The sequence below is a fragment of the Triticum urartu genome, chromosome 3 (assembly GCF_003073215.2).
Source record: "Triticum urartu cultivar G1812 chromosome 3, Tu2.1, whole genome shotgun sequence".
Classification (NCBI taxonomy): Eukaryota; Viridiplantae; Streptophyta; class Magnoliopsida; order Poales; family Poaceae; genus Triticum; species Triticum urartu.
Window position 1 is genome coordinate 72,815,938 of NC_053024.1, and position 23,723 is coordinate 72,839,660.

Sequence of the window (23,723 nt, forward strand, 5' to 3'; positions counted from 1 at the left end):
AAACCTCCAGAAAGTAACCTAGATCGGGAGTTCCGCCGCCGCAAGCCTTTGTAGCCACCAAAAACCAATCTAGACCCGTTCTGGCACCCTGCCGGAGGGGGGAATCCCTCTTCGGGGGCCATCTTCATCATCCCGGTGCTCTCCATGACGAGGAGGGAGTAGTTCACCCTCGGGGCTGAGGGTATGTACCAGTAGCTATGTGTTTGATCTCTCTCTCTCTCTCTGTCGTGTTCTTGATTTGGCACGATCTTGATGTATCGCGAGCTTTGCTATTATAGTTGGATCTTATGATGTTTCTCCCCCTCTACTCTCTTGTAATGGATTGAGTTTTCCCTTTGAAGTTATCTTATCAGATTGAGTCTTTAAGGATTTGAGAACACTTGATGTATTTCTTGCATGTGCTTATCTGTGGTGACAATGGGATATTTGATGTATGTTTTGGTGATCAACTTGCGGGTTCCGGTGACCTCATGAACTTATGCATAGGGTTTGGCACATGTTTTCGTCTTGACTCTCCGGTAGAAACTTTAGGGCTCTCTTTGAAGTTCTTTGTGTTGGTTGAATAGATGAATATGAGATTGTGTGATGCATATCGTATAATCATACCCACGGATACTTGAGGTGACATTGGAGTATCTAGGTGACGTTAGGGTTTTGGTTGATTTGTGTCTGAAGGTGTTATTCTAGTACGAACTCTATGATAGATTTAACGGAAAGAATAGCTTCGTGTTATTTTACTATGGACTCTTGAATAGATCGACCAGAAAGAATAACTTTGAGGTGGTTTCGTACCCTACAATAATCTCTTCGTTTGTTCTCCGCTATTAGTGACTTTGGAGTGACTCTTTGTTGCATGTTGAGGGATAGTTATATGATCCAATTATGTTATTATTGTTGAGAGAACTTGCACTAGTGAAAGTATGAACCCTAGGCCTTGTTTCCTAGCATTGCAATACCGTTTACACTCACTTTTACCACTTGCTACCTTGCTGTTTTTATATTTTCAGATTACAAAAACCTATATCTACCATCCATATTGCACTTGTATCACCATCTCTTCACCGAACTAGTGCACCTATACAATTTACCATTGTATTGGGTGTGTTGGGGACACAAGAGACTCTTTGTTATTTGGTTGCAGGGTTGTTTGAGAGAGACCATCTTCATCCTATGCCTCCCATGGATGGATAAACCTTAGGTCATCCACATGAGGGAAATTTGCTACTGTCCTACAAACCTCTGCACTTGGAGGCCCAACAACGTCTACAAGAAGAAGGTTGTGTAGTAGACATCACCCCAAGGACTGGAACCAAACATGGTTCTACTGTAAAGATGTCTCGCCGTCTGATGAGAATCCATTGCAGGGTTATCGTGCCAAACGTCTCGACTCAAGTTATCAACTTCCTAATAAACTTACCGCCGTTGAACGCAAGAAACTTGTCCCTACAATCAGAAAAGTCTAAGCCTTGGTAGGAAATGGTTTAACCGGAGTCGATTTAATCCGCTGCTGGGTCGCATGGTGGATCATACCCTTAAGCCGCCGATCCGGCTTGATGTGTACTTATACCGGAGGAACAGACAATCCCTTACGCCACAACTCTGTGCATCTGACTGAACAGGGCATCATTGAAATGGCAACAACGCTTGTAAATAGCAAATTTGAAGACTGCAGCAAAGTGGGCTTGAATCCTTTCTGCATGCTTAACCCGCCGCTAGATGTAAGTCTCTTGATTTCTTTTACCTTACTTCATCACCCAAACATTGCGTGAAATCAACTGTGTTATTCTTCCGCAGGCTAAATCTGACTTCTGGAAGGCCAAATATAACCATGAAGCTGCCAAAAAGGCTAGGGCTACCGCGAAAGCCGCCAAAAAGACCATCAGGAGGTCTAGGAAAAAACCAAGCGCCTCTGATCTGCTTAAACTGGACAAAACCTCTAAGTCGGAGGTAGCCCTTGACTCTCTTGGCTTGCTTTTTAACCACCTTATTGACACTGACTATTGCTAGGATGACACGGGAGCCAGCCAAGCAGTCGAAGGAGAGGTAACTACTATTTCCTCCGACTCAGAACCTTTACCAAGGCAGAAACTTCGGCAGGTAACCTCGAAAGTAAGGTTTTCACACCCCTTGGCTTATTTAGATCCTCAATTTCTCTTAAAACGACAGCAACATGAGAGCCACCGCCAGACCCTGATTAGTGGAGGTGAATATTTATCCTCCGGTTTACCAAACACTCCTCGGAAACGCCAAAATGAGGTTCTTTTTAACCTTAATCCTTTTATTTATCGGCGGGTTTCTTTCGTTAACCACTCAATTCTTTTGATTCCGTCTTTGCAGGAGATTTCCCGTTCTTCGTCTGGCGATTCATCAAAGACTCAACTACCGGCTTTCAAGACTGCCCCTGGGTAAGAATAATTATCTCTCTTCTATACCTTTATATCTTCATAATTATGCTAATTTGTCCAAATTCCTTTTAGCGGTCAAGCGTAGCCCAACAAGAAAGTGAAGGTGAAAAAGCTGGCCGAAGGTCCGAAAGCCGCTGAATCGGACCAGCCAACCTTTGTACCAGAACACCATGAACAACCAGAAGATCCTGCTCCCAATGCTAATCCTGAGATACATGAGTCGTCTGTTGATGAAACCACTATTGATCCGTCAACTACTGAACCGTCAAGCTTAGTTAACCCGCCAGAGGCTCATGTTTATGACGTTGTAATCACTGGCACCGGATTTACTGAGCCGGGGAATCCAACTATACTAGCGAGACATTTTGCCAAACAAGAAGTCATGGAAAGACGGAAAGTGAGGTTTGATGTCTCCCACTATGCTTAACTGAGTACTAGTGAAGTATTATCTGGTTATGTCAGTCAAGTGCACTCCAGCCGTGACTTGGAAATTGAGATGGTCAAACAGATGCATCAGAAGTATGAGGTACGTCCTCCGGCTTATATAAGTTAGATATCCTGCCAGTCCCCAAGTCTTCTGATTATGATAAGATTGAATAATCTGTAGACTTAAAAAACTTACAAGCCTCTATCCTAGACTCCCTCCAAGTCCGGTTTACAACTAAACCGGATGCTGATAGTTTCACAATTTTGCATGTATAGTCCCCAAGGGCCGGTTTAATCAGTATGAATGAGCCGGTCCTATTGATCACTGTAAAAGAACAGAACTGAACGTGTATAGCCCCCATGAGTTGGCTGAGACTGTTGACAGCTCACCCGACTCATCTTTAAGAAGAGACAAGCAATATGCATTAGTCCCCAAGCGCCAAGTGTTGTTTCTTGCAAAGCACTTGGGACTTTTAGAAAAGCCATTTCCGTTGAAAAATTGCGTTGATAGACATTAGCCCCCAAGTGCCAAGTGTTGTTGCTTGCAAAGCACTTGGGACTTATATTGTTGTAATCCGCCATGAAACTTGGCAAACTTGTGCTGTATGCAGTTTGCTACCACTGAATTGGAAACTCAACTGAATGAAGCCAAGACCCGGCTGTCGGCTCAGGAAACTGAGACCAAAAAGGCTGAACCAAAATTCTAGTTTAGTGTGTCTGAAGCCGAAAAATTGAAGACCAGCTTTACTGCGGATAAAGAGGCTTGGGCTAAGGAAAAGACTGCCCTAATTCAGCGTGCTGAGAAAGCAGAGGCGGCTCTTGAGGAAGTTACCACTGAACTCACCGGTTTAAAGAACCGTGTGTCTTAGATGGTTTCTGCTATCTTCGGTAAGTCACCTTGTTATTTAATCCAGAGTAAGTATTTGTCATCATACTATAAACCGCCACTTAACCAATCTTTGAACTTTTTCAGGTCCCAGGAGCAGCAACCTTAGCCGAGACACTCTGGTGAAGCTCAAGGCAGTGTATACGCTTGTTGAGCAATTATACACTGGAGCTCAGCGGACTCCCGTTACTATCTCCCCAACGAATCAAGGACCAAATATGTTAAGTGATGTTTTGAAGAAACTATCCATCTTACCCACCAGGTTTCAAGAAATGAAACGGTCTTGTGCTAGAGCCAGAGGTGTAACAGCCTTGAGCCGTACCAAAGCATGGGTACCCGAACTAGACCCGGCAGATGTAGCTAGTGGGTATCCTAGTCTGAAGGAAGATGGAACCTATTTTGACCAGCAAGACTTTGCCGCCTGTGTCAAAGAGATTCGTCTGCATGCAACAATCATCGCTGAAGAGACCTGATACGTCTCCAACGTATCTATAATTTTTTATTGTTCCATGCTATTATATATTCTGTTTTGGATGTTTAATGGGCTTTATTATACACTTTTATATTATTTTTGGGACTAACCTATTAACCCAAGGCCCATTGCAAATTGCTGTTTTTTTTGCCTATTTCAGTGTTTCGCAGAAAAGGAATATCAAACGGAGTCCAAACAGAATGAAACCTTTGGAAACGTGATTTTTGGAACAAACGTGATCTAGAGGACTTGGAGTGGACGTCAAGAAACAACCGAGGAGGCCACGAGGCAGGGGGGCGTGCCTACCCCCTGGGCACGCCCTCCTCCCTCGTGGGCCCCTTGTGGCTCAACCGACCTACTTCTTCCTCCTATATATACTCATATACCCTGAAAAACATCCAGGAGCACCACGAAACCCTATTTCCACCGCCGCAACCTGCTGTACCCAAGAGATCCCATCTTGGGGCCTTTTCCGGAGCTCCGCCGGAGGGGGCATCGATCACGGAGGGCCTCTACATCAACTCCATGGACCCTCTGATGATGTGTGAGTAGTTTACTTCAGACCCTCGGGTCCATAGTTATTAGCTAGATGGCTTCTTCTCTCTCTTTGGATCTCAATACAAAGTTCTCCCCGATCTTCTTGGAGATCTATTTGATGTAACTCTTTTTGCGGTGTGTTTGTCGAGATCCGATGAATTGTGGGTTTATGATCAAGTCTATCTATGAACAATATTTGATTCTTCTCTGAAATCTTTTATGTATGATTGGTTATCTTTGCAAGTCTCTTCGAATTATCAGTTTGGTTTGGCCTACTAGATTTATCTTTCTTGCAATGGGAGAAGTGCTTAGCTTTGGGTTCAATCTTGCGGTGCTCAATCCCAGTGAAAGAAAGGGAAATGACACGTATTGTATTGTTGCCATCGAGGATAAAAAGATGGGGTTTATATCATATTGCTTGATTTTATCCCTCTACATCATGTCATCTTTACCTAATGCGTTACTCTGTTCTTATGAACTTAATACTCTAGATGCATGTTGGGTAGCGGTCGATGTGTGGAGTAATAGTAGTAGATGCAGGCAGGAGTCGGTCTACTTGTCACGGACGTGATGCCTATATACATGATCATGCCTAGATATTCTCATAATTATTCGCTTTTCTATCAATTGCTCGACAGTAATTTGTTCACCCACCGTAATACTTATGCTATCTTGAGAGAAGCCACTAGTGAAACCTATGGCCCCTGGGTCTATTCTCCATTATATTAATCTTCTGTCAACAAGCTATTTCTATTACCTTTTACTTTGCAATCTTTACTTTTAATCTTTATCATAAAAATACCAAAAATATTATCTTAAGATCTCACTCTCGTAAGTGACCGTGAAGGGATTGACAAACCCTTTATCGCGTTGGTTGCGAGGTTCTTATTTGTTTGTGTAGGTACGAGGGACTTGCATGTGGCCTCCTACTGGATCGATACCTTGGTTCTCAAAAACCGAGGGAAATACTTATGCTACTTTGCTGCATCACCCTTTCCTCTTCAAGGGAAAACCAATGCAGTGCTTAAGAGGTAGCAAGAAGGATTTCTGGCGCCGTTGCCGGGGAGTCTACGCACAAGTCAAGACATACCAAGTACCCATCACAAACTCTTATCCCTCGCATTACATTATTTTCCATTTTCCTCTCGTTTTCCTCTCCCCCACTTCACCCTTGCCGTTTTATTGCCCTCTTTTCTGTTCGCCTTCTTCTCGTATGCATCTTTGTTTGTGTTTCCATGTGCCTTCTATTTTTTGCATCTTTGCTTGCTAAAAATCTATAGATATGGATCCACTTAAAGTGTTCTACTTGGATCATCTTCGATCCTTATGCGCTCGTGCTGAAACCCCAACTAGCCTAGTTGATGGGAAATCTTTAGATGAGCATGCTCATTTTGTGCATCACCGTTTGTCTAAAAAAGGGAGACTCTGATGGGATCAAATAAACATATTGTTGTGTTATGCTTGGAATCTTTGTGAAATTTGTGATCTTACTTGTTGCTCTAAGAACCCTAAAAAACTACTCCCCTACCTATGTGAGTTTAATGATAATGAAATCTTATATTCTTATGCAAAGGGTGTTTATAGTTACTACGATATCGAACGAATTGAAGAATTTGTTGCTTTTAAGGGTGCTTATGAAGTTGCTTCTTTGATTGAAAAGTATGATATTACTCTCTACGAATCTGAAAACCTTGACATACTTAAATATTGCTATGAAAACTATGCTCATAATGTGTATGTCAAAGAATTTATTGAAAGAATGACCGTTGCTTCAGAAGAAAACAATGATATGCATGAATCTATAGATAATTATGATTCCAATGATTTGATTGAAATATCCCTTGATGAGCATGATGCTTGCTATTCTTGTGGCCATGATGCCAATATCTATGAAGATGAATTTGCTATAGTTCCTTATGTTAAACATGAGATTGTTGCTATTGCACCCATACTTGATAGTTCCTTCGATGAAAAGCATGATTGCAATGATGTTATTATAAATTCTCTTAATGTCAATTGTGTTAATAATATGCAAAACCTCAAGCTTGGGGATGCTAGTTTTGCTATGACTACTATTTGTTGCAATGATCATGATTGGGGTGATTCTTATTTTGATCTTGAAAATTTATTTAAGCCCCATGATGAATATGAGATTGATAATAGTGTTTGCAATATTATTGAAAGTGGGTTTGTAAGAGTGTCGACTTTAGATCCCACATATTTGGAGAATGTACAATCTTATGAAATTTTTGATAAAAGTTGGTTTGGAGAGGTCATGACTTTAGTTAATGTTAATCCCACTATTTTGGAAGAGTGTCAACTTTGCATACATGTGGATCATGTTAAGAATATGTTTGTGATAGCTATATTGTTGAATTTGCTTATGATCCTACATGTAATTATTACGAGAGAGGAAAATATGGTTGTAGAAATTTTCATGTTACTAAACTACCTCTCGTTATGTTGAGATTGCTATTGTTTCTTTCTGCTTCCTTGCATATGCTAGTTTTTGCTTGCCTTGATAATTTGTTTACCTATAAGATGCTTATGCATAGGAAGTATGTTAGACTTAGATGTGTTTTTCACGTGTTTTATGATGCTCTCTTTGTGCTTCAATTCTTGTCTTTCATGTGAACATCGTTGAAATCTTATGCCTAGCTATAAGGCTTTAAAGAAAAGCGCTTGTTGGGAGACAACCCAATATTTTTCCTTGCTGTTATTCAACAAATAATTCATCTAGCCTCTGTTTATATGTGGTTTTATGCTTTTAATTAGTGTTTGTTCCAAGTAGAACCTTTGGGAAGACTTGGGGAAAGTCTTTGCGATCTTGCTGTAAAAAACAGAAACTTTAGCGCTCACGAGATTTGCTGCCATTTTTTACTGGAGAGTGATATTTAGTTAATTATTTGTGCAGATGATTAATAGATAAATTCCTCACGTCCAGAAATTTATTTTAGAATTTTTGGGGTTCCATAAGTATTCGAAACCTACAGATTACTACAGACTGTTCTGTTTTTGACAGATTCTGTTTTTCGTGTGTTGTTTGGTTATTTTGATGAACCTATGGCTAGAAATAGAGTTTATGAACCATAGAAAAGTTGGAATACATTAGATTTAACACCAATATAAATAAAGAATGATTTAATTACAGTACCTTGAAGTGGTGGTTTGTTTTCTTTTACTAACGGAGCTCACGAGATTTTCTTTTATGTTTTGTGTTGTGAAGTTTTCAAGTTTTGGGTAAAGATTTGATGGATTATGGAACAAGGAGAGGCAATAGCCTAAGCTTGGGGATGCCCAAGGCACCCCAAGGTGAAATCCAAGGGCAACCAAAAGCCTAAGCTTGGGGATGCCCCGGAAGGCATCCCCTCTTTCGTCTTCGTCCATCGGTAACTTTACTTGGAGCTATATTTTTATTCACAACATGATATGTGTTTTGCTTGGAGCGTCTTGTATGATTTGAGTCTTTGCTTTTTAGTTTACCACAGTCATCCTTGTTGTACACACCATTTGGGAGACACACACATGAATTGGAATTTATTAGAATACTCTATGTGCTTCACTTATATCTTTTGAGTTGGATAATTTTTCTCTAGTGCTTCACTTATATCTTTTGAGTTGGATAATTTTGCTCTAGTGCTTCGCTTATATCTTTCAGAGCACGGGGGTGGTTCTATTTTATTGAAATAATTGATCTCTCATGCTTCACTTATATTATTTTGAGAGTCCTTTAGAACAGCATGCTAATTTGCTTTGGTTATAAATTTTAAATACTAAGAGTAGTTGGATGCTTGATAGTTGTTTTGAGATATACAGGTGGTAATATTATAGGTGTGCTAGTTGAGTAATTGTGAAATTGAGAAATACTTGTTTTCAAGTTTGCAAGTCATGTAGCATGCACGTATGGTAAACGTTGTGTGACAAATTTGAAGCATGAGGTGTTCTTTGATTGCTTTCCTTATGAGTGGCGGTCGGGGACGAGCGATGGTCTTTTCCTACCAATCTATCCCCCTAGGAGCATGCGCATAGTGCTTGGTTTTGATGAGTTGTAGATTTTTGCAATAAGTATGTGAGTTCTTTATGACTAATGTTGAATCCATGGATTATACGCACTCTCACCCTTCCATCATTGCTAGCCTCTTCGGTACCGTGCATGATGAAGCTATGTACCTAGGGTAGGGTCATGGATCTGTCCAACATGCCCTCCCCAAGGACATCTCTACAAAGAATCAGAAGCAGTCGAAGAGAAATCATCATCCACTCGACCATGAAGATGTGCTCACTCGACCACCTTGAAGACACTCGACCACCAGAAGATGAGAAACCCTCCACTCTGCAACAGTCAGGATTTAAACCATAGCTTTATGGGCATTTACAACACTTTACTGCAGACGTTACGAGTAACGCCCCTCCTTTATGAGCATTGAACCTTGTGTAACGCAGGGGAGCTGGGGTCCTGGCGTACTCTATATAAGCCACCCCCTCCTCTAGGACAGGGGTTCGGACTTTCTGTAATTCACACACATATATTCAGTCGACCGCCTCCGAGCTCCGAGACGTAGGGCTGTTACTTCCTCCGAGAAGGGCCTGAACTCGTAAAACTCGTGTGTACAACTCCTCCATAACTAGGATCTTGCCTCTACATTCCTACCCCCCTATTCTACTGTCAGTCTTAGAACCACGACAGTGCATTGCCCTTTCTCACCTTGAGAGTTGGTGCAAACTTCGCCGGTGCATCCAAACCCGTGATATGATACGCTCTATCACACATAAGCCTCCTTATATCTTAGAACCACGACAGTTGGTGCCCACCGTGGGGCAGGTGTCTTAACGACTTGTTGGAGAAGTTGCAATTTTTTTGATCCCCTTCATCATGGTTCCAGGCGGAGGTTTGGCTGAGGGCCGCGAGATCCGTCTCGGTGCGCTCGTGTTTGTCGCCGACGACTCTGCTTGGCTTCAGGAGGCACCACTCGACGCCGACGCGCTCCCCACCCGCGGGGCGACACACTTTCGCGTGTGCGTCCGCGGCGTCCTCCTGCGGCAGCCGTCGACCCAGTATCAGTCGACTCCAGCAGCTTTCCCCCTCCCTGCGGCCCACCGGAGCAAACGCTCCGGTCAGTCGAGGCTTCAGCGGTGGGTGAAGCATGCGGTGGCCCGCCAGTCGGCCACCCCTCAAGTCGCGGCGATCGAGCCCGACGAAACTCTCTACGGCCTGTTTGATCTGTCGACTGGCTCCGTAGAGACCGCATCCGAGTGCGACAGTAGCGACCCGGCGGCGGAAGTCCTGATGGTCAATGGACCACGCAGCCCTCCTGGCTTCAACCGTGAAGACGGAGGCGACGGGGACGGCGACCCGTCGCGCGTTCATGAGGAGTACCGCCCCGAACCCCTCTCCTCGCAGCAGAGGGAGGAACTTCGCCGCCAGAACATGGATGCACTGCATACTCCTATAGTTGGAGAAACCCCTGAGGCCCAGGCCTTGGAGCAGGCGCGCTTGGCCAACCTGGCTGAGCGCACTCGACTGGAGAACCTCCAGCGCGCACTCGACGATCGCGCTTGACAACGTGCTCCCGAGTCCAGTCGACGCCATCTTTTTCCACCTCCGACTCAGGTATACCAAACATCGATCCAGAATCTAGCAACTGCTGCCCGGATAGCAGAGTCGATCCAACCTTCCCAATCATAAGCTGTTCGAGGTCTGGTGCAGATCAGAGCCTTGCTCCGGGCAGCGGGAGAGCAGAATACGGTCGTATCTCAGTCGCGGAATAGGATCCATAGTAGATCCATGGTCGCAGACACAGTTCAGTCGGCCCATAGCCCAAGATCGCCCCTGAGGCGTGAGGGACGTGGAGATCAGCGTGATCAGTACAGAAACTGAGAGCAGTATGATCGCCATGCTGATCACGATGATCGCCGTCGAGTGCCCACGCCTCCTCCAAGAAGTGGGTCATACGTGCCTCGGCAAGATGAAGACAGTCGCCCTCACAGTGTCGGACGAGGTATTCCAGTCGACCCTAGGGAGCCAGGCTTTGATGCGAGATCTATTCTCGTGCAGGGCTTAGTCGATAGAAACAGAGCTCACCGAGAGGGCCATGACAGAGATCCGCAAACTAGCAACATGGTGCATGTCTCTGGTCCAGAGTGCTTCAGCAGAGCTATCAGAGCTGCGGTGATTCGCCCCAACTTCAGGTTAGCGACTGGAGTCAGTAAGTTCACCGGAGAGTCCAAGCCTGACACTTGGCTTGAAGACTACCGAGTGGCTGTCTAGATTGGTGGCGGCACTGATGAAGTGGCCATGAAACACCTTCCTCTGATGTTGGAGGGCTCGGCTAGAGCATGGCTGAATCAGTTAGCGCCTGGCAGCATCTATACTTGGGAAGATCTCGCCCAAGTGTTTGTCAGAAAATTCGAGGGCACTTGCAAACGGTCGGCAGGTTTGACAGAATTACAGTGTTGTGTTCAGAAACCGAATGAAACTTTGAGGGATTATATCCAGAGATGGATCACCCTACACCACACGGTAGAAGATGTGTCAGATCATCAGGAGATTTGTGCCTTTAAGGAAGGCGTCAGGTATCGGGAGTTGAATATGAAATTCGGCTAGACAGGAAATATGACTTTGGCTCGGATGATGGAAATTGCCACCAAGTATGACAATGGTGAAGAAGAAGAGCGACTCCGGAGTGGCAAGCACAAAACAGTCGCCCACGAAGCCGGAGGAGGAAACTCCGGTCGGAAACAGAAGCGCAAGGCCGAGCCAGCTGCTCCGGGTGAAGCCTTGGCCGTGGTTCAAGGAAAGTTCAAGGGGAAGCCCAAAGGGCCGTGGAACCCCGAGAAAGTAAAAGATCAAGATGGAAATGACGTGTTGGATCTGTCGTGCCATATCCACACCAAAAAAGATGAAGGCAATTTCATTTACCTGAAGCACACCACTCGGCAGTGTCGACTCCTAATCCAACAGTTCCGAGAGAAACAACCCAAGGAAAAGGAGAAGGAAGCAGACAAGGCTGGGGTGAGGAAGAGGATGATGATGGTTATCCCCACGTGAATTCCACTCTGATGATTTTTGTTGACGTTGAGAGCAAAAGTCGATTGAAAGTCATCAACAGGGAAGTGAACATGGTCGTTCCGGTGACACCTAGTTACTTGAAGTGGTCACAGACTACCATTACATTCGACTAGTCTGACCATCCAGCGCACATAGCCACCCCTGGGAGGCAAGCACTGGTGGTCGACCCGGTGGTCGAAGGCACTCAACTGACAAAGGTCCTGATGGACGGTGGCAGTGGCCTGAACATACTGTATGCAGAGACGTTGAAGGAAATGGGCATTCCGATGTCCAGACTCAGTTAAAGCCATATGAGTTTCCATGGGGTCATTCCAAGCAAGAAGGCGGCATCCCTCGGTCAGATTGCGCTCGACGTGGTTTTCGGTGATTCCAAAAATTACCGCAAAGAAAAGTTGACATTTGAAGTTGTGGATTTCCAGAGTGCTTATCATGCAATTCTGGGCAGGCCAGCTTATGCACGATTTATGGCTCGACCATGTTACGTGTACCTCAAACTGAAGATGCCTGGTCCCAGAGGAGTGATCACTATCTCTGGTAATCGGAAGAAGGCAGAAGAGTGCTTCCAGAAGGGCTCAAAGATCGCCGATGCCCAGATGGCCGTGGTAGAATTGCAAGAATACCAGAAAAATGCAGATCCGAGTGACTTTCTGCGAGCCAAGAAGCCAGCCACAGATTCAGCATTCCAGTCGTCTGGTGAAACAAAGTCGATTCACATTCACCCGACAGATCCCAATGCTGCTCCGACTCACATTTCAACCACACTCGACTCCAAATAGGAAGAAGCGTTCATCCAGTTCCTCCGTGAGAACTGGGACATCTTTGCATGGAAACCTTCTGACATGCCGGGTGTTCCCAGGGGACTGGCTGAGCATTGTTTGCGAGTCGACCCGAAGGTGAAACCATTCAAAGAGCATCTTCGACGGTTCGCCGTACAGAAAAGAAAGGCAATTGGTGAAGAGGTGGCTCAGCTTTTGGCAGCTGAGTTTATCCGAGAGATTTACCACTCCGAGTGGTTAGCCAATGTTGTCATGGTCCCAAAGAAAGACGACTCACTTCACATGTGCATTGATTTCAAGCATACCAATCGGGCCTAGCTGAAAGATCACTTTCCTCTCCCTCACATCGATCAGATAGTCGACTCGACTGCAGGGTGCGAGCGTTTGTCCTTTTTGGACGCCTACTCCGGGTACCACCAGATCCGTCTGTACGGACCCGACGAGATAAAGACAGCTTTTATCACCCCGTTTGGGTGCTTCTGTTATGTCACAATGCCATTCGGTTTGAAGAATGCCGGAGCCACATTCATGCGGATGATTCAGAAGTGCCTGCTCACTCAGATCAGTCGGAATGTGGAAGCATACATGGATGACATTGTGGTCAAGTCATGTAAAGGTTCCGACCTACTGACTGACCTTGCTGAAACCTTTGCCAACCTCAGAAGGTATGATATCAAGCTCAATCCATCAAAGTGCATGTTTGGAGTTCCATGCGGAAAGTTACTCGGTTTCCTTGTTTCCGAACGAGGAATCGATGCTAACCTAGAGAAAGTAGGCGCTATACTCCGAATGAAACGCCAAGTGCGTGTGCATGATGTCCAGAAGCTTACTGGTTGCTTGGCCGCCCTAAGTCGATTCATTTCTCGCCTTGGTGAAAAGGCGCTGCCTCTTTACCGACTGATGAAGAAATCAGATAAGTTCGAGTGGACCCCAGAAGCTGATGCAGCGTTTGCAGAGCTAAAAGCCCTGCTTTCCACCCAGCCGGTGCTTGCTGCTCCAATCAGCAAAGAGCCTCTACTGTTCTATATAGCATCCACTGGACAAGTCATCAGTACAGTACTTACGGTCGAGCGAGAATAAGAAGGAAAAGCTTATAAAGTTCAATGCCCAGTTTATTATATTTCTGAAGTCCTGACCCCGTCAAAGCAGAGATATCCTCATTATCAGAAGCTTGTCTATGGGATTTACACGACCACGAAGAAGGTTGCATACTATTTCTTGGATCACTCTGTTACAGTCGCCAGCGACGCTCCATTGTCAGAGATTCTGCACAACAGAGATGCAACTGGTCGAGTGGCAAAATGGGCGATTGAACTCCTTCCCTTGGATATCAAGTTTGAGGCAAAGAAAGCTATCAAGTCCCAAGCAATAGCAGATTTCCTCGCCGAGTGGATCGAATAGCAACTACTGACTCAAGTTCACTCTGAGCACTGGACCATGTTCTTTGACGTATCCAAAATGCTGAATGGTTCTGGTGCTGGGGTAGTTCTGGTATCCCCCCGAGGAGACAGGCTCAGATATGTCCTCCAGATTCACTTTGATTCCTCCAACAATGAAGTAGAATATGAAGCACTCCTGTATGGGTTGCGCATGGCCATTTCACTCGGCGTCCATCGCCTCATGGTCTACGGAGACTCAAATTTGGTAGTTAATCAAGTGATGAAGGAGTGGAACGTCAGAAGCCCAGCCATGAGTGGTTACTGCAACGCGGTGAGAAAGCTTGAGAAGAAGTTTGAGGGGTTAGAACTCCACCACATACCGCGACTGAAAAATCAAGCAGCCGATGACTTGGTAAAGATAGGTTCTAAGAGAGAAGCCATTCCCAGCTATGTGTTTTTGGAGCATATTCACTCGCCGACAGTTCAGGAAGATCCTTTTACTGAAGAGCCCCCGCAACCTAAGAGCGCCACAGATCCGACTGAAGTCGAGGTCCCAGCCGTGGTCGACCTGATCATGGAGGTTCTGGCCATTACTCCCGACTGGACGGTTCCCTACATTGCATACATCCTCAGGAAAGAACTCCCAAAGGATGAAGAAGAGGCTCGACAGATCGTCCGTCGATCCAAGGCCTTTACTGTGATAAGAGGACAACTGTTTAGGGAAAGCGTGACTGGAGTCGGTCAGAAATGCATAACACCAGAAGAAGGTCGAATGATCGTTAATGACATCCACTCGGGGACCTGTGGTCATCATGCGTCCTCTCGGGCCATCGTGGCTAAAGCATACCGAGCTGGATTCTATTGGCCACGAGCAAATGAAATGGCGAAAGATATAGTCGACAGATGTGAAGGCTGCCAGTTTTACTCCTACATGTCTCACAAGCCAGCGTCAGCCCTGAAGACCATCCCCCTCATCTGGCCCTTTGCTGTTTGGGGACTGGATATGGTTGGACCACTGAGAACTGGCATGAGCGGCTTCACTCATGTGATCGTTGTAGTCGACAAGTTTACCAAATGGATCAAAGCTAAACCTATCAAGAACCTTGATGCTAGCACCGCTGTCAGTTTTATCAGAGAATTGACATTCAGATATGGAGTCCCACACAACATCATCATGGACAACGGGTCGAACTTCGATTCTGATGAGTTCAGAGCTTTCTACGCCTCTCAGGGCACTCAAGTCGACTATGCTTCAGTCGCTCACCCGCAGTCAAACGGACAAGCAGAAAGAGCCAATGGCCTAATTCTCAAAGGACTGAAACCCCGACTGATGCGTGATCTCAAACACGCAGCAGGCGCTTGGGTTGATGAACTTCCATCAGTTCTATGGGGTTTAAGGACAACTCCTAATCGGTCGACTGGATAAACTCCTTTCTTAGTCTATGGAGCCGAAGCTGTTCTGCCAAGTGACCTGCTCCACAACGCACCCCGAGTCGAGCTCTTCTCCGAAGAGGAAGCAGAGCAGGCCCGACAAGATTCAGTCGATCTCTTAGAAGAGGAAAGAGAGATGGCCTTGATCCGGTCGACCATTTATCAGCAAGACTTGCATCGATTCCACGCCAGAAATGTGAGGGGTCGAGCCTTTCAAGAAGGAGACCTGGTTCTTCGAGTGGATCAACAAAAACCACACAAGCTTGCCCCGACTTGGGAGGGCCCCTTCATCATCACCAAAGTTCTCCACAACGGAGCATACCATCTTTACAGTATTGAGCATCAGAAAGACGAGCCACGGGCTTGGAAGGCGGAACTGCTCCGTCCCTTTTACACTTAAGCACTCGTTCGAATAAAATGTAATAAGAAACACCTTTGTAATGTGTTTATCAAAGACAAGAGCTTATGGTCCTATCATTCGATTGTTGTGTTCTTATTTACTTCTGAAATCCCCCAGTGGGTGGGCTTAGTCACGAATCCGTTTCGCCTAAGTTCGAAAGAAAATCCTTCCGAGTGGAGAGCAATCTTGCCACTCGAGGGCTTAGCTGCAGTCCAGTACTCGCCTAAGTTCTCTCACTAGGAGAGTTAGCTGCAGTCTAGTACTCGCCTAAGTTTGAAAAATCCTACTGAGTGGAGAGCAATCCTCCCACTCGGGGGCTTAGCTGCAGTCTAGTACTCGCCTAAGTTCTCTCACTAGGAGACTTAGCTGCAGTCCAGTACTCGCCTAAGTTTGAAAAAATCCTACCGAGTGGAGAGCAATCCTCCCTCTCGGGGGCTTAGCTGTAGTCCAGTACTCGCCTAAGTTCTCTCACTAGGAGACTTAGCTGCAGTCCAGTACTCGCCTAAGTTTGAAAAAAATCCTACCGAGTGGAGAGCAATCCTCCCACTCGGGGGCTTAGCTGCAGTCCAGTACTCGCCTAAGTTCTCTCATTAGGAGACTTAGCTGCAGTCCAGTACTCGCCTAAGTTTGAAAAAATCCTACCGAGTGGAGAGAAATCCTCCCACTCGGGGGCTTAGCTGCAATCCAGTACTCGCCTAAGTTTGAAAAATCCTACCGAGTGGAGAGCAATCCTCCCACTCGGGGGCTTAGATGCAGTCCAGTACTCGCCTAAGTTCTCTCACTAGGAGACTTAGCTGTAGTCCAGTAGTCGCCTAAGTTTGAAAAATCCTACCGAGTGGAGAGCAATCCTCCCACTCGAGGGCTTAGCTGCAGTCCAGTACTCGCCTAAGTTCTCTCACTAGGAGACTTAGCTGCGGTCCAGTACTCGCCTAAGTTTGAAAAAATCTTACCGAGTGGAGAGCAATCCTCCCTGTCGGTGTCAAAACTGGCGGATCTTGGGTAGGGGGTCCCGAACTGTGCGTCTAGGCGGATGGTAACAGGAGACATGGGACACAATGTTTTTACCCAGGTTCGGGCCCTCTCGATGGAGGTAAAACCCTACTCCTGCTTGACTAATATTGATGATATGGGTACTACAAGAGTAGATCTACCACAAGATCAAAGAGGCTAAACCCTAGAAGCTAGCCTATGGTATGATTGTTGTTCGTCCTATGGACTAAAACCCTCTGGTTTATATAGACACCGAAGAGGGCTAGGGTTACACAGAGTCGGTTACAATGGGAGGAGATCTACATATCTGTATTGCCAAGCTTGTCTTCCATGCCAAGGAAAGTCCCATCCGGACACGGGATGAAGTCTTCAATCTTGTATCTTCATAGTCCAAGAGTCCGGCCAAAGGTTATATTCCGGCTATTCGGACACCCCCTAATCCAGGACTCCCTCAGTAGCCCCTGAACCAGGCTTCAATGACAACGAGTCCGGCGCGCAGATTGTCTTCGGCATTGCAAGGCGGGTTCCTCCTCCGAATACTTCATAGAAGATTTTGAACACAAGGATAGTGTCCGGCTTTGCAATAATTTCCATATACTGCCATAGAGAGAATAATATTTACACAAATCTAATCTGTTGACGTATTCCGTAGCGTGTCATCACACCACAGCCAAGCCTTTATTTGAACCGTTTTTACTGTCCCACCTCAGTGCGTTTTGCGAAGCGGTTTCCTTGGCACGTCTTGTCGAAGCAGAGATTGTGTCCCCTTTATTTACGGGATTCTCATCAATATGGATGTGGGTAACCCAATCGTTCCCGCTGGTGTGTCTCCTCGATCAAAGGCGAGTCCCAAACGGTCACGGGGAGGGCTCTTGGTATTCAACCTCTTATAAAGACACCAAGGCCTTACTCCTTTCTTTTGATCTCAATTGAATTCGCCCTTCGCTTCGAGTTCCAACACCCAAGGCCCCAGATTTCAGGCGCTTCGGACCTTCGACGATGTCCGACTCCGACCTTCGAGGCCGATGGACGCCTTCCTCCGTCACGGAGGAAGACGTGCTAAAGCTGAGAGAGGCCAAGTTTTTGACCGGCGAAATCTCACATAGGCTGCCTGCTCACGGGCAGGTTATTCCTACTCCCAAGCCTGGTGAGAGCGTGGTGTTCGTGTCTCACTTCCTCCGAGGGCTAGGCTTCGGGACGGATCCCTTCGTGAGGGGGCTCATGTTTTATTATGGGCTGGAATTTCATGACTTAGCTCCGGAGTCCATCCTCCACATGTCATCGTTCATTGTCGTGTGCGAAGCCTTCCTCTATATTACTCCTCACTTCGGACCGTGGCTTAAGACCTTTAAAGTAGAGCCGACGATGATCGAGGGATAGCACGCGGAGTGCGGAGGCGCTGTTATAAGCAAGAATGCTGATGCTCCATGGCCCGAGGGCTCTTTTCAAGAGGAGTTTAGCTTATGGCAACAAGAGTGGTTTTATATCATAGCTCCCAGGAGCACCAAGTGGGTGGCGCCGCCTGTTTTCCGCTCGGGTCCCCCGCCACGACTGGCGTCATGGGTCAATAAGGGGCTGGACTGGGGGTCGGCAAAGGACGTGCCCCTGTTGCAGGGCCGCATTCGAGATCTCCTAGAAAGAGACATCAGTCTGGTCGTGGTGACGCAGGTTATGTTAATTCGCCGAGTTCTGCCCTGCAAACGTCGCCCCCTCCGCCTGTGGGAGTTCAACCCGGAGGGACCACGAGTTCTCCAACATTTTCTTGGCATAACGCCCGTGGAGATGTACAAATTGTCCTTCGGACCACAAGTAGTGTGTCCGGATTCTACGGAGGACGCAGGTCTGAGCTGCAATCGTCCGGATACTCAAGTAAGTAGCCCTGTGCCCAGACACACCATCCGTTCATTTATCACAACATCACCCCTTAAAAGAGTTGTCTTTGAAACAGGAGTGGGTAGCGAAGGCGAAGTTAATCAGGTGTCCGGCCCCCCTTCCCGAGACCTCGCCGGATCCCGTGGTAACCACGATGCTGGAGATCGTGCCTTTGGAAGAAAGCGAAGGGGGGGGACAAAGAAGCTGCTGCCTCCCCGAAGGAGGCTGTCTGGAAAGGAGGAATCGAAAATTCCTCTACTCAGGGGAGGAAGAGGACTGCCTCTGAAGACCCGGAGTCCATGGTCTCAAAGCGGGGGAAGAAATCTTCGCCAGAGGGTCCTGTGCCGGGGGATACCTCGGCCGTACTATGCCTTCAAGGGGATCAGCCCTCCACCGAGCCATAAGTGGAGAGGGGAGGTTTAAAATTAGAGAAATCCTTGTTTTATTTCTGAGGAAAATAACCAAAATTTTACCTTGTAGTTCAGATCTCAGCCCTTCTCAGCAGAGCTCATCTTCGGGGGATCTTCTTCCGGAAATGATGGAGAGCGGAATGCCTCCCCCTGCCGTACCGCCTTACGAGGCGGGCGATCCTGAGGTATCGTCGCGGAGGGTTTCTCCGAATCAGGCAGGGCCGGAAGGCAGTCATATGGCCCCCCAAGGCCATCCGTGTCCAGTCTTTGAAAAAGGCCATCGAACGAGTCCGGCACCGCCTGGTGCTCGGTCGGTTGAACTGAAGGATCTGTTAGGGTGACCGTCTATCTCAGAGGAACACCATATGTTGATGGGTATGGTAATTGAAAGGATTTCGTCCGCTGAAAGCGGGTTGCACGAGGCCGTCAGGAGTTTACTGACAGGTCTTGAGGTACGCGAGGTGATGTACCTTTTGACAGTTCCGCATATAAGATGCGCCCTGTTTAGATAGTAACCCCTGAGACTCTGTGTGTTGTCGAAGACGACAACATGCAAAGGATCATAGTCCCAGGTGTAATTTTGCCGCCTTCCTATGTAGGTGGCGAAGTGTCCGGTGGCCATCCGGACTGATGAATTTGCCGAGCTAACGCGGCAACTTGACATGGCAGATGCCGACATCGCGCTTTTCAACAAGCGGCTTGACGAGGCACAAGGTATGTAATTTCTCCAGAGACACCTGGTAAGAGGAGCTTGATGCCAGTACTTACAGCGTGTGCGCTTGATGCAGATGGGGCCGCTGCCATGGAGAACCTTCGGGCGGAACTTGCCTGAGCCAAGGAGCAAGCCAGGAGAAGTGATGCGGCTGCCGTAAAGGCAATTGAAGAGCTGAAAGCCGAACAGGCTGCTCACTACCGAAGCAAGAAGGAAATGGCTGAAATGGCTGTGAAGTTAAAGAACGCTCCTGACCGCTGCAAGCTTCTTGAAAAAGAAGATCGGGCGGAGCACACAGACCCGGAGAAGGCCACTACAGCGGCCAAGGATGCTCGTTCTGCGATGAGAGCGATGAAGGAGGAGCTGCGTCAGGCCGGAGATATCGCAGCTGGAAAGCCCTTTATGCTGCGGATGAAGTTCGGAGATCCTAAATACGCTCCGTTGGACCGGATGTGGAGTTCGGCGGACGCATATCTGGATTTAGCTGCGAGTGCCGCTGATGCGGTCGAACATTTTCGAGATCAGAAAGATAGCGAAGTGGAGAAGCTCTTCTGGTCACAGTTCAACAATCTGGAGCGTCCACTTCCGTTGATCGATCGTTTGGCCGAATGGGCCGAACTGAATAGGTTGTCCGGACTCGCCATGAAGGGTGCCGTTAATCATCTGTGGCCGGAAAGGCCAAAGCCGAACAGTTGTTTTAGCTTGGTGCAGCAGTTCCTTGGTGCCGTTCCGCATATCAATGCGATGAAGAGGTCAACATGCATAGAGGGTGCACAGATGGCCCTTGCCCGTGTCAAGACATACTGGGCGGAGATGGAGGCCGCCGCCGTTGCATCCCAAGATTCGGACGGAGGCCGAATGCCTGCTGAGCACTATTTTCAGGAAGTTCTGCAAGGCGCTCGTTTAATAGAGACACAGTGCTCGAAGGATATTATGTTCGAATAACGTGTATTATTGTAAAACAATATTTTGATGAATTGTAGAAGCTTTTTATACTTGTGCCTGCAAGTATTATAATGCCTCCTGTGCGGCCGTTGAGGTATATGTGTATATAATCTGAAAGATGGCAGTCGTCGGCTTCAGCCCCCACGCATATAATGCGGGGGTGTTCGCAGAAGGCGCATTCTCACACTTGATCCAACGTCTTCGTCCATGAAGGAGGTGATAGCGCAACGAACTAGGCAATCAAACTATAATGCTTTATCACTTTCACTTAGCCATAGGAGTTTGACAGGGGGCTACTATATAGCCCCTGGTGGGGCCGCGCTTGCCCGAACTCGGGGCGCGTGTGTGCCTGGTCGGGAAACGGCCCTTCGTTAATGCGGAGGAATCCCGAAGACTCCGATAGATCATCGAGTGGTTGACCAGTCTCACGCTATATCATGTCAGTCAGTTTTTGGCTTTCTCTACTGAGGTGCTCGCCTGGCTGAACCGGGGCACAATCGCAGTAGTTCTCTTAGTGCCGCCTTAGCCGATAGAGCGGAACGTAAGGCAGCAAAACATAGGAGCCGAGCAAACCCAACATTTGACCAAAGACATGATTCGGAGCTGATGCATATAAGGCCAAACTCGCGACGCCGAACACTCCCTAAGGTATTCGGTCTTTATAAAAACGGGTTGAGCAGTGCCCACGATAATAAGCCCCTGGTGTCCAGGTACGTGCGAAATTCTGACATGGCCACATGCCAAGACGCCAGCCTCCTCCTCGGTTATACTTTGAATCTGGGGGATGTGCATCAACAAGAGACAATGAAAAAGGTTTACGCAGGGTCTTAATCTAAAGAGAATCCTTGGGACGGGTCCCTGCTGCAGGTCTGCGCCTGTGTCTCCGTTGCGCCGTGTCCTGGACGGGTGTAGCACGGTGTTCATCTGTAAAAGAGAGGAACTTAGTTGAAAGAAGAATAGCCGTGCGAAATAAATGTTGTACTAAGTAAACAAAGTATAATTCAAGATGGGGAAAATTGAGCCTTATTGTCGCTTATTTTACATATGCGGAGCCCCTTGTATAGGGGTGTACGGCTACAAAAACCTTTAGCAATTATAAGTTTGCTCTGGACTCGCCTAGCCGTGTCCGTGGTCTTAATGACCTGTTAGATGCTTTTGTTGGTGAAGCTGTTTTAATGTGTGGCTGTCAAGGCAGCCGTATAGTCTTCTGCGTGCAAGGAACATTCAATGTTTCCCTTTAGTGAGATGATGCCTCGTGGGCCGGGCATCTTAAGCGTGAGAGATGCATAATGTGGTATTGCGTTAAAGCGGGCGAAAGCTTCGCGTCCCAGTAGTGCTTGATAGCCACTTGAAAGTGGGGCGATGTGGAAGGTTAGCTTTTCGCGGCGGAAGTTATCAGGGGAACCAAACATTACTTCTAGCAGGAGAGAACCCATGCAATGGGCATCCGGGCCTGGCGTTACTCCTTTAAAGGAAGTGTTGCTATGGCGAATTTTTGTTGGGTCCACCCCCATTTTGCGGACTGTGTCGTGATATAGCAGGTTTAGACCACTGTCGCCGTCCATCAGGAGTTGTGTAAAGTGGAATCCATCGATTATCGGATCTAATACCAAGGCAGTCCAACCTGCATTCCGGATACTTCCGGAGTAATCCTGATGGTCGAAGGTCATCGGTTTTAACAACCAGTGGCGAGACTCCTTTGTGATAGGCCGCATGACGCGTATCTCTATAGGCGCCACTTTGTTTTCCCCTTTTTTCACGTGAAGTAAGTTTACTGTTTTGACTTCTTGTGGGAAATTCTTTTGTTTCCCGGTGCTCTGCTTGTGGGGTTCGTCATCGTCCTCACTTGGTGTATCGAGCCCCTTGTGTTCGGCGTTGAGTTTGCCGGATTGCTTGAAGACCCAACATTCTCTGTGGGTATGGTTTGCAGGCTTCCCGGGAGTGCTGTGGATTTGATATATTTTGTCCAAGATTTTGTTTAGGCTAGATAGATCGTCCCTGTTATCCTTGAGGGGCAGCTTTTTCTGACCCTGCCGAGAGCTTTTGAATCCGATGTTGACTGCCGTGCTCTTCGGGCTGTTTCCCTTATTCCGGCACTGGTCCTTGCTGCGATGCGGTTTCCCGTTTCCGTCCCTGACTTTGGATGTACTTGGGTCACTGGAGCTGCATCTTGCCAACTAGCCATCCTCTCCCGCGCAAAAGCGGGTCATGAGGCTTGTTAATGCGGCCATTGTTCTTGGCTTTTCTTGGCCGAGGTGTCTGGCGAGCCATTCGTCTGAAACGCTGTGTTTGAAAGCTGCTAAGGCTTCGGCGTCCGGAAAGTCGACTATCTGGTTCTTTTTAGTAAGAAATCTGTTCCGGAGTTTCTGGGCTGACTCTCCGGGCTGTTGAGTTATATGACTTAAATCGTCTGCATCCGGAGGCCGGACATAGGTTCCTTGAAAATTTGCCCGAAAAGCATCCTCAAGCTCTTCCCAACTTCCAATGGTGTTTTCGGGAAGGCCTTTAAGCCAATGCCAGGCTGGCCCTTTGAGCTTGAGGGGTAAGTATTTTATGGCGTGGAGGTCGTCTCCTCTGGCCATATGGATATGGAGGATATAGTCCTCAATCCAGACTCCAGGGTCTGTCGTTCCATCGTACGCCTCTATGTTTACGGGCTTGAATCCCGCTGGAAATTCATGGTCCAGCACCTCATCGGTGAAACATAGGGGGTGTGCGGCACCCCTGTAGTTGGGTGTGCCGTAGTGTTCGGATGTTTGTTCTGGTGCATTGCTTACTAAAGCTTGCTTTCTTGGCCCGTAGATAGATCTGGCTGGGCCATCTTTTTGATGCGAATCCTTGAGTGGGTCGCGTGCTGGCTTGTGTGCGGCACCTCTTGCCGCTCTATATTGGCCATGGGGTTGTTTATCCGACCGGGTGGCTTCCTTATTTGTTGATTGCGGAGGTTCTAAGGCCTCCTCATCAGATTCAGGCAGGAGCTTTCGCTTCGGGTAGCTTTTTGTGTGGCGACTGT